The following is an 11,748-nucleotide window of genomic DNA, read 5'->3' on the forward strand; positions in this document are numbered from 1 at the left end:
ATATGATTTATATCATGTAGAGGAGAAATTACTATAGTAGATATGTGATATCAAACTATAGGGTAAGAATATAATATGATTATATTCATTAATTATTAAATTTGTTAATTATATGATAATTGGTCTAAAACTTCTCTCGGACGTGCGTTAATGGGAAAATCCGAAGTTAGTTATTGTAATCGAAGAATAAAATGAAAATTTGTTTCATTTGGCAAAAGTTTGAAAAGATCGCAATCGATGTGAAAATGTAACGATCGCATAGCTTGAAAACCTATATGATAGTTACTCATCGCCTAAATGGTCGTACACCAGCGCCTAGACAATCGCACGCTCGTCCTTAAACGATTGCTTAGCTTTCTTAAACGATCGCATAGTGTGCCACATTTTCTAAACGATCGTCTACCATTTACTAAACGACCGCTTAGTAAAACCTACACGATCATGTAGCTTCTTCTAAACGATAAGCACATAGCTATATGATAGCTCCTTTTCTCTCCCACTTGCTTATCGTCTACATGATTTGTTCTTTCTCCAACCTCTACCAAATTCATCGAAGATCACACTTTGGATTTTCACTCCAAGAATACCAAGGGCTCCATTTGGTGGTGTCGTCCCCGTTGCGTTCACTTGTTCGTGACTATTCGTGTTGCTGTCGTTCGTGTAGACGATTGTGCTGCTACAACCGACTTGTTTGCTGGGCGATAAAGTTCGCGTAGAGGTCTTCTGCTGCATCTGAGTTCAAAGCTTGAAGAGGGTCTTCAACTGGTATGAGAACTCTTTCCCTTGTCTTTAGTGTTCAAAGCATGCCTTTAATTAGTGCGAATTTGCTTAACTGTCTGCCAGAATGTATGTGTTATATTTAGGTCAAAATGAAATCGGAAAAATCCGAATGCGCTCATGGATGCTCTTCGTAAAGATTTCCTTCACATTGAACAAATTCAAGAGCAAAAAGTTTGTAAGCTTAAAATATCCATTTATGGGTTAAAACAAACATCTCGATCCTGGAATATATGCTTTGTCATTGCGATCAAATCTATGTCTTTGAACAGAACGTTGATGAATCTTGTGTTTACAAGAAAATTGTCAACAAAACTTTAGCTTTTCTGGTACTATATGTTTGTGGGAATGTCCTAGAACTCGCAGTTCATGTTAAACATTCTATTTATCAATAAAATATTATTGAGTAATTTATTCAATAAAGTTTTGATTTTGCATTCTATTATGAAAATTTAATAAACATATCCATGGCTGTAGTGTGAATACTTTAACTTTATGTGGTGACATAAATAGGATCAATCTAATAGTATATAGCCTAAATGGTCTAATAAGTTGATAACTGGTAGAAATACAAGTTATTACAGTTCAAATTAGTAAAACAATGAGAGAAAGTGATGGTAAAATAGGCAATATCATGTCTGAAAGCGCCAAACTAAAAGGAATTGCGATTGCGAGTGCTCATCGCATAAAAGAAGTTAACTTGCCTATTCTGTGCAGGTACAATGCGATGGCGCATAGGAAATTGTGATCCAAGGGCGCAACGCGATAACATGCTTGAAGTTGCGATCGTTAGTTGTGCGATCGTGAGAAGTTTCTCAAAAAGTGATCGCATAAAGACCTCACATCAAGGCAACAACATAATAAATCATGATGAGACATAAAGCTGATAACGGTCGATTTTAAATTTAGTTGACAAGCAGTTAAAAACCTTACTATTGTAAGTACATTGAACTTTCGGTGACCTTTAAACGACGCAACAAAGTAGGGAAATTAATGTTGTCCATCATTGAAATCATTTGTAAAAAGAGCTGCTTCACCTTGAAATCTGTGAACCCCAAATCCTAATTTCTCTACTTGAGTATATTCCCTATTGAGATCAGTGTGATGAGTAGGTTGATGTGGAAACTAGTGTGAATGGTAGAGAAAAGAGTGGAAAATTAGAAGAAAAGAGGAAATTTGGAAATTTGACTTTTGGGGAAAATTTGGAAAATTTAACCAATTATAGAATTTCGTGTGGGTGGTATTGATGCGTTGGAAGGGTTGTTGGTGAGGGCATGCGGCTGAAGAAGGAAAATAGTGATGATGCAATTGTAGGCACAGAGTAGGAGAGGCATGCATGGAAAGGCAACCCATGCGTCGAGCAGCCTCGGCCAGCGCCCATGCATGTGTCGAGCAGCCTCGACCAGCGCCCATGCCATGCATCGAGCAGTCTCGGCCAGACGCCTGCCCATGCATCGAGCAGCCTCGGACGAACACCCTGCCAATGCGTCGAGCAGGCACGACCATGCGTTGTGCGCCCTGCCGAGCAGCCATGCCGTGCATCGAGGTGCCTTGCCATTCAGCCAAGCGCGCAACCCATGCGACCGAGCGAGCGAGCGATGGGTGGCCAGCACCATGTGCCCATGCCAAGCAAGCCGTGCGATGCTACCTAGTGAGCCATGCGTCGAGGATGGATGGTCACCCTATGCATTTATGATGGTTAGTTTCTTGTGATGGCTAAGTTGAATTGTAATGAGAGTGAATTGGCTTGCTATGCGTTGATGATAGGCTATGCATTATGGATTATGTGTTGAACATCAAAGAGTTGGACGTATACAAAGGAAGAGATAAGCATGAGAACATCATCAAAACCATGTGTCTTCTTGGGAGGAAAGCTTTAAGCCTTAAGAATTTGAGGTGGTGGCATCAGATTGGAGGCTCATGCGTTGGCAACATGGGAGGAAGACACTTAGCTTGCGATGATCACAACATTGCGTTGATGGGATGAGAAGGAGACACTTGGCCATGCAACCAAGTAGGTGGTGCCAAATCTAGAGAAGGTTTGAATGCCTATAAATAAAGCCAAGAGACTTCATTTTTAGTTCACAATTCAGAAATACCGTAAAAAGAGTGGGAGAGTGAGCAAACCTTGCGTTGGAGCCAAATCCATGTGTTAGTCATAGAGGACGCATTGGACAGTAAAGTTTGAAGAGAACACATCAACTTGGGACGAGGAGTTCTCCCAATTTACTTGTGCGTTTGGAGTGATTCCAAAGCCACCTGAAATCTCTGAGAGTCTAGTTTTCAGGGAAGGGCTGCCGGAGGAAAATCTCAAAGAGGTCGGGCTGGAAACTGAGAAGAAGACAGAAGGGTCAGGCTGTCGAGTCAGTTTGGGCCAGTCTTGAAGATTCTGTGTTTCCGGCCAAACCACGAGCAGTTCTGAGCTCAAATTTTAGGGTAAGCTTCCTGAGACATTTAGAATATGTTTTTAGAAGAAAGTATCTCAAAATAAGATTTAGAACTATGAGTAATCTAAGCTGTAATTTGAATATGGATTCTAGGGGTGAAAAAGGGAGCCCGAGATAGAAAAGGGAGCTACTAGAGTGAAAAGCTCCTAAGCAATTAAGGTGAGTGGCTAAATGTTTTGACTAAAACATTTTCTTAAAATTTTTAATTACAACGTGTTATAGAAAGCATGTTTTAAAGAAGATTATTCTCATGCCAGCAAGTCTTACAAACTAATTTCCAAGCAAACCATGGGTTATGTGTTAAACGCATGCATGTGTAGGAAATTGTTGAAAAGCGATTTATATGTGTTAAATATACTCAACATGCATTTGTACCTTTAAAGCCATGTTTTTATATGTGTTATACTTTACATGCTTTAAAGAGAAAGTCATTTATGACTAGTTTTACTTAAAACGCGATACCAAAGGACATTTGAGAAGGTATCTGCCCAACTAGATACCGAAGGACATTTGAGAAGGTACCAAACCAACTAGATATTGAAGGACGTTTGAGAAGATATCTGAGCTGAAGTACCTAAGGTATGATGGTACTTAGTATGGCCACGTGCACGTAGGTAGTTAGAGTCAGAGATTGAGCAAAAGGGTTCTCTCTTGACTAGTAGTTGGTGTTGGGATTATTTTATCCACAGTAAGAGTTATTCTCAACTGAGAAATAGTTTTACTGTTTTATGATTAAAACAACTTTATATGTTTTATGCTTGGAAAATGTTTATACTATAGTACAAGTACTGTAGAAGCTTATATTTCAGTTAAACTCTTTATTGAGATTTTGCATGAGAATCAATTATCTTTCTTAAGTCACTCACTGGGCACAAGCTCACCCCGTTTTCAAATGTTTTCTTCCCCCCCAAGTAGCGGTCAAATCCTCTGAAGATAACTCTGCATCTGCTCTGCCACTAAAGGATAACGAGATTTGTAACCCGTCTGTTAGATGGTTAGTGTTAATATTGTACACATGTTACTGTTGTTCATATAGGGACTAGGGTTTGTGGGTTTTGGGACTTGTGAATCTAGTGTTGTAGTGACTCTAAATATGTTATGCTTCTAAATTAATAAATTTTGGCCTAAATATATTCCGCTGTATATGAGTTATATATTAGTATCAGAGTTATTCCGCAAAAGTTAGTAGGCAGTAAGTGTCAGGCACAGGGTTGATAACTGCTGCAGTCATGCCCTTCTCTAGGCTAAGAGGGCGGGGTGTGACAAAATCTATAAATACCCAATGCTACCAGAGAGAAAGAGATCCCCGATATATTCATGCACGTACACAGATACGGAGAGAGAACAAGGAGACGAGGCGAAGCCGAGAGAAATCGCTACTGGACAGATCGAGAGACTGCCGATAAACAATACAAAGGAGAGAAGGCCAACCCTTGCGAGAGCAAGAATCCACAACTAGAACAGAGTTGAAGTGATAAAGAGCAGTGTAAAAGGCCACGAGAAATAAGACATTGCTTACCTAGCTTGTTATTTCCATTTGTTATTTTGTACTCCATATTTTATTTGCAGAAAATGGAAACTTCATTTCGATTTATGTTCAATCTCTCCACACCAGGCATGAGTAGCTAAATTTCTGAATGGGTTGAGAAGTACTTCACTAGCATGACTTAAGCTATGCATTTTATGCGATCATCTTGTCTTATGTATGCATCATTCATCATTTGGACGTACTTGAGAGAGTAGTCTAAAGATAGAATCTAGGCTTGAGCGGATTAGACCACATAGGCAAGAGTAGAAACTTAGAAATAAGTTCTATTTGCTGTTTCCCATACACATCGCATGCGTCCTAGAAATAGGAAATGTGGCATCTTGCATTGAGAAATGTAGTACTAATATTTGTGTATAGCATGATCGCATAATTTGTACACAAGCTTGAGAAACGTTAGCTAAATCCCATCTCAGCCCCTTCATCGTATACTTATTAGAACTCTACGCTTTCATCATTCCGCATTCAACCCTATCGCATTGGAAAATCTAAATCAAAACACCATCTACTTATTTTTCACCATCGCAATAGAATTAGAGAGTTGTCGCATATCTATTCAGTAGTCCCTGTGTTCGACCCTGGACTTTCCAGGAACCTAAGAAGGCTTATACTTGAGCTTTGTAAGGAAAACTTGTATGATCATCGCATTTGCACATTATCACGTACATATATCATCGCATGATAAATTAACGCATCAAGTCTTTGGCACCGTTTCCAGGGACTACGGTATAGATTGAGCTAACATCAAACCTCTTTGATATTTGCAGCTTTCAACCTTTGCTGCATTGCCATTCCTTCGGTAAAGGAAGAAGCAAGTGGCGCATTAGCAAAGGACACCCTCTTGAGCCCAACTACGACCTAGAGAACGAAAGAACATTTTGCAAAAGACAAAAAAACAGACGTAGACGACAAGGAAGAGTTCCTAAAATGGCTGAACAACCTGAGGAACGAGTAGCAAACGAAAACAACATAATGGAAAATCCTATCCTACTGGAAAATGATCGCTATAGACTCATCCGGGACTATGCATCACCAAACTTGTATGATTTCTCCCCAGGAATCATGCGACCAACATTGGATGGATCAAGGTTCGAGGTGAAGCCAGTAATGTTACAAATGATACAAACAACAGGACAGTTCTGAGGACGGCGTGGTGAAGATCCGCACACACATCACGAATCTTCATTGAAATTTGTAACACTTTTGTGTTCTCTAATATTTCCGCAGAAGAGGTTCGACTCACACTATTTCCATTTTCACTATGCGATAAAGCAAGAAAATGGGCATACTCTCTCGAACCAGGAGAGATAACTTCATGGGGGTAAGTTGTGGAGAATTTTATGAAGAAGTATTTCCCTCCTACACAGAATGCCAGAAGGAGGAAATTGATCACCAATTTGGAACAAGAAGAAGATGAATCGCTCAGTGACGCATGGGCGAGATTCAAGAGACTAGTATCCGATTGCCCACACAATGGATTGCTGGATTGCCCCCAAATGGAGATTTTCTATCATGGACTAAATTTTGCATCGTAGACAGCTGCCAATGCGGCTGCAGTAGGAGGTCTGCTGGACAAGACATATGATGAGGCAAAGAACATTCTTGATTGTATCTCGAAAAATCACGAAGATTGGAAAGAAAGCGATCAAAGAGCAAAACCCAGAGAAGGTAACGCAAGTAATGGTACCATCGCATCATTGCAAAATCAGATGAATGCGATGATAAATTTATTACAAGGCATCATAGTAAATAATTCCGAAACTCAAAGTAGGCAAGTCAATGCGATAGAACAGACAAGCCCCAGCTGTGTTGCATGCGAAGAATCACATTCTGTCGAGGAGTGTCCACGAAATCTGCAGTCAATCTACTTTTTCAAAAACAACTCTTTTTCAAACACGTACAACCCTGGGTGGCGAAATCACCCTAATTTTGCTTGGAAAAACAATCAACAACAAGGCTGTCAACCTATGGCGTAGAGAGAAGGACCACCAGGATTTCTTCAAAGAAGTAACGGACAACAGCAACAACAAGACAACAGCTTTCAAACACCACCATCATCATCCCTGGAGAACCTATTAAAACAATACATTGAAAAGAATGAAACAGTCCTCTAAAACCAAGCAACTTCCATCCACAATTTGGAGATCCAAATAGGAAAAATTGCAAAAAAGCTGAAGAACAGACCGGAAGGGATGCTACCTAGCTCAACTGAGCTTCCACGCAACACATGGAAAGAACACTGCCAAGCAGTCACCCTAAGAAGTGGAAAAGCGATAGTGGAAGTTAGGAAGGAACCTAGCAAGACCGATTCAAAGGAACAACCGATAATGGAATTGAAGAAACCGTTGACGCAAACTAAGTCAAAGGAGCCTAAGATTATGGAACCTGAAGATGCGATCACCTCCAAGCCTCCAGACCATGGAACAGTGAAAGTACAACTACCTCCATTCCCTCAAAGACTGAAAAAGTAGGAAAACGATGAAGGTCAATATCATCGCTTCCTAGAAATATTGACACAACTACACATCAATATTCCATTTATAGAAGCAATAGAGCAGATGCCAGTGTATGCCAAGTTTTTGAAGGATATTGTTTTGAAGAAGAGAAGCACAGGAAAATCGGTGGCATTAACACAAGAATCAAATACTATAATCCCACAAAAAATGCGCGACCCAGGAAACTTTACAATACCCTACTCGATAGGAGGGATCTACATTGGTCAAGCCTTATGCGATCTTGGGGAAAGCATAAACTTAATGCCCCTGTCAATCATCAAACAATTGAATGTAGGTTAGCTAACACCCACAATGGTGACTCTCTAACTTGCAGATAGGTCCCTGGTACACCCTGAAGGAAAATTGAAGGATGTCTTGGTCACAATCAACAAATTCATTCTACCTGTAGACTTCATCATTCTAGATTATGAGGCGGATAAAGATGTGCAATCATATTGGGATGACCATTCTTGTCTACTGGTCGTGCTCAAATAGATGTGCACAAGGGAGAAATCACAATTAGCATCAATGGAAAGAAGCTCAGGTTTAACATTATCAAGGCAATGAAGTTCCTAGAAGATGAAGGCTTATCAGATTCCGACGATGAACACACTTGCATTGAAGATTGGGAGTCCGAGGAAGAAAATGAAGAAAGAGAGGATAAGACAACATCTTTAGAAACCTGCCATGCAATAACAGAAATAGTGAACAATGAAGAAATGTTGAATTTGGATGAAGAAAAAAAAACACAGAAACCTCTTTAGAGCAACCACCTACACTGGAGCTGAAAACTCTACCAAATCACCTGAAGTACGTTTTCCTTGGCTAGAATGAAACCTTGCCAGTAATCATATCCTTTGCGTTACCCAAAGAAAAAGAAATTGCGCTACTTAGTATTCTGAAGAAATATATTAGAGCAATCGGATGGACGCTCACAGACATCAGAGGAATTAGCCCGACGTACTGAATGCATAGAATTCGGTTAAAGAAAACCAGAAAAGGCTCGATAGAACCTCAACGCAGACTAAACCCTGCGATGAAATATGTTGTTAAAAAAGAAATCATTAAATGGTTAGATGCCGACATTATATACCCTATCGTCGATAACACGTGGGTTAGCCCCGTGCAATGCGTTCCCAAGAAGGGTGGGTAATAGTAGTCCCCAATGCAAACAACGAGTTGATCCCCATGGGGACCGTCACAGGTTGGTGGATCTGTATGGACTACAGGAAACTCAATGCGGCGACAAAGAAAGATCATTTCCCCTTATCTTTCATTGATCAAATGCTCGACCGACTAGCAGAGATGACTATTTCTGTTTCCTTGAAGGGTATGCAGGCTATAACTAAATTATGATCGCACCAGAGGATCAAGAAAAGACCATATTCATCTGTCTATATGGAACGTTCGCCTTTCGTCGCATGCCTTTTGGACTATGCAATGCGCCCAACATATTTCAAAGGTGTATGATGACAATTTTCTCCGAGTACCTTGAAGACTCAGTTGAAATCTTTATGGATGATTTCTTAGTCTTTGGGTAAACATATAAAATCTATCTGAAAAACTTGGAGAAAATATTGAAAAGATGTGAAGAGACTAATCTGATGCTGAACTGGGAATAGTGCCATTTCATAGTTAAAAAAGGAAATGTGCTTAGGCACAAGGTTTCAAAGGATGGGCTAGAGGTGGACAAAGCAAAAAATGAAGCCATACAAAAACTTCCACCTCCAGCAAATGTGAAAGCTTTAAGGAGTTTCTTATGACATGCGGGGTTCTACAGACGATTTGTGAAGGACTTCTTCAAAATAGCTCGATCGTTGAATGCATTGTTGGAAGCCGACAGACCTTTTGACTTTGATCCATACTGCCTCACCGCATTCAAAGCACTACAGGACGTATTGACTATAGCGCCAATTCTGATCGCACCTGATTGAACAAAGCCATTTGAGCTGATGTGCGGTGCCAATGGATATGCGATGGGGGCAGTCTTAGCACAAAAAGTGAAGACAATGTTGCACCCCATCGTATATGCGAGCAGAACATTGAACTCCACGTAGGCAAACTATTCCACCATCGAGAAGGAGCTTCTAGTGGTAATCTTTGCGATTGAAAAATTCAGACCTTACTTGTTGGGATCAAAAGTTGTAGTCCACACCGACCACTTGACAATAAGATATTTAATGACCAAAAAAGATGCGAAGCCGAGACAAATCCGATAGGTTCTCCTACTCCAAGAATTTAATATGGAGATAATCGACCGCAAGGGAACAGAGGACTAGGTCACTGACAATTTATCAAGGTTAGAGAACCCGGAAGTGGATCGCATCCAGTCGGAGGTGAACACATCATTCCCGGACGAGCAGTTGCTTAAAATTGAAGAACTACCTTGGTATGCAGATATTGTCAACTTCTTGGTCTGCAAGCAATTTCTGAAAAATTACACATCCCATCAAAAGAAGCGGCTCATTCATGAATGCAAATTCTACTACTAGGATGAGCCAAATCTTTACAAAAGGGGACTAGACCAGATATTGAGACTCTGTGTTCCAGAGATTGCTTTTCAGCGCATACTTTTTCAATGTCATGAATCACCCTATGGAGGAAATTTTGGGGGACAGCGCACAGCGGCAAAAGTTTTGCAAAGTGGGTATTATTGGCCAACTCTGTTTAAGGACACATGAGAATATTCCAAGAAATGCGATAAGTGCCAATGCACTGGAAACATTTCAGAAAAAAATGCGATGCTAATGAACATCATATTGGAAGTGGAACTATTCAACATCTGGGGTATAGACTTCATGGGACAATTTTCATCGTCAAATGGTCATAAATACATTCTGCTGGCTGTCGATTATGTTTCCAAATGGATTGAAGTGGTTTCATGCATTGCAAACGATGCGGCAACAGTCTCCAAGTTCTTACAGAGAAACATCTTCACCTCATTTTGGCACTCCACGTGCCATAATAAGTGATGAAGGGACCCACGTTGTGAATCGTATCATTAACAAACTGTTGATCAAATACAATGTCCACCATAAGATCGCCACTGCATATCACCCCCAGACAAACGGACAAGCCGAGGTTTCTAACAGAAAAATCAAGTTGATTTTAGAAATGGTGGTGAATCCATCACGGAAGGACTGGGCCATGAAACTTGACGATACCTTGTGGGCATATAGGACTGCTTATGATACCCATAGGCATGTCACCGTATGCGTTGATGTTTGGAAAGGCTTGTCACCGAATTAGTCTTTCTTTTGGCCTAGCTTGAATTCTAGATTAAGTCCCTAATAAAAGTTATAATCAAATTAAATTCCAAACATGGGCCTATAGATTAACCCAAACTTCATTAGCCAAATGCGTGACGACCCCAAAAATCTTCTAAAAACTTGCTCCAACAATCACCTTAGCACGAGGACCCCAATCTATACAACCTAAAAACACAAGATTTTACCGAAAAAACACATTGGGTATCAACAAGTTGAAACCAAAACTCCCAAGGCATTCAAGAGAACCCTCCCATCACCAAACTTTAACACAAACACTTTCGAATTCCGTGGACAACCCTAATGCCTTCAAACCTCGATATCGAACTTCAAAATTTTGGGTAAAAATCAATCATTGGCCAAGACTTAATTCAATATTAATGGGTATTCCAAAACAACCGAAAACAAGAATCCGACAAAAATCGTGGTAAGGGTAAATCTGCGCGGTAGACTAGCGGCATGATGGAGTAAATATGCATAATGAGGAAGCAAAAAAAATCAATAAGCACTCTAATTAATTTTAATTTAAATTTAAAAGCATGTATCAAATGGATTTACAATAAAAAGGGTTTCATAGAATTATACCTTTGTAGTAACTCTTCAAATCCTTGCTCAACTCTACAAAATTGACCTTCAAATCAGTAGTAGACTACCAAGAGAGTCTTCTCTACTATTCTCAGCCTTGGATTGAGTGATGAAAGCTCTCAATTGAGAAGGATTTTGAAAGGGTTTGAGAGATTTGAGAGTAAAAAGAATTCTAAAAAAAATCCATTAACTTTTTAATTGCATGAAGTTTTTAAATTTGATTTATGAAGTATTTAACAAGCTTAAACATGCAAGCACTCATTGATACAACCAAATGACACCTCAATAAGCACTAAGTGAGTGGCCTAGGTGTCAAAGATTGGAAAATCCCATTAAAAACACAATGTGGGACTTTTCCACTTGAGAATAAAATTTTATTTAAATTAATTTCAATGAATTTAAATAATAAACTCAATTTCCTAAAATTAAATTTATCAAATTTGAAAATGATTTATTTAAATAATTAATTAAACAAATTTAATTAATTAATTAAATAATAATAATTTAATATCAAATATTAAATTAATAAAGCACATAATTTAAACATGAATCCTATTCATGTAATCTATATTTAAATACTTTAAACTCTCAAATTTACGTTTAATTTCAACAAATTAAAATGTTTATTATAT

General features: G+C 39.3%; 1 non-coding gene across 1 annotated transcript; it reads right to left on the bottom strand.

Annotated features, from left to right (window-relative positions):
* Positions 1-6,143: 6,143 nt before the first annotated feature.
* On the bottom strand, positions 6,144-6,250 carry LOC120070026. Its single transcript, XR_005479762.1, has one exon. It is a non-coding gene; the product is annotated as a small nucleolar RNA R71 (small nucleolar RNA).
* Positions 6,251-11,748: the final 5,498 nt, after the last annotated feature.

Source organism: Benincasa hispida, unplaced genomic scaffold, assembly GCF_009727055.1.
Source record: "Benincasa hispida cultivar B227 unplaced genomic scaffold, ASM972705v1 Contig761, whole genome shotgun sequence".
Classification (NCBI taxonomy): Eukaryota; Viridiplantae; Streptophyta; class Magnoliopsida; order Cucurbitales; family Cucurbitaceae; genus Benincasa; species Benincasa hispida.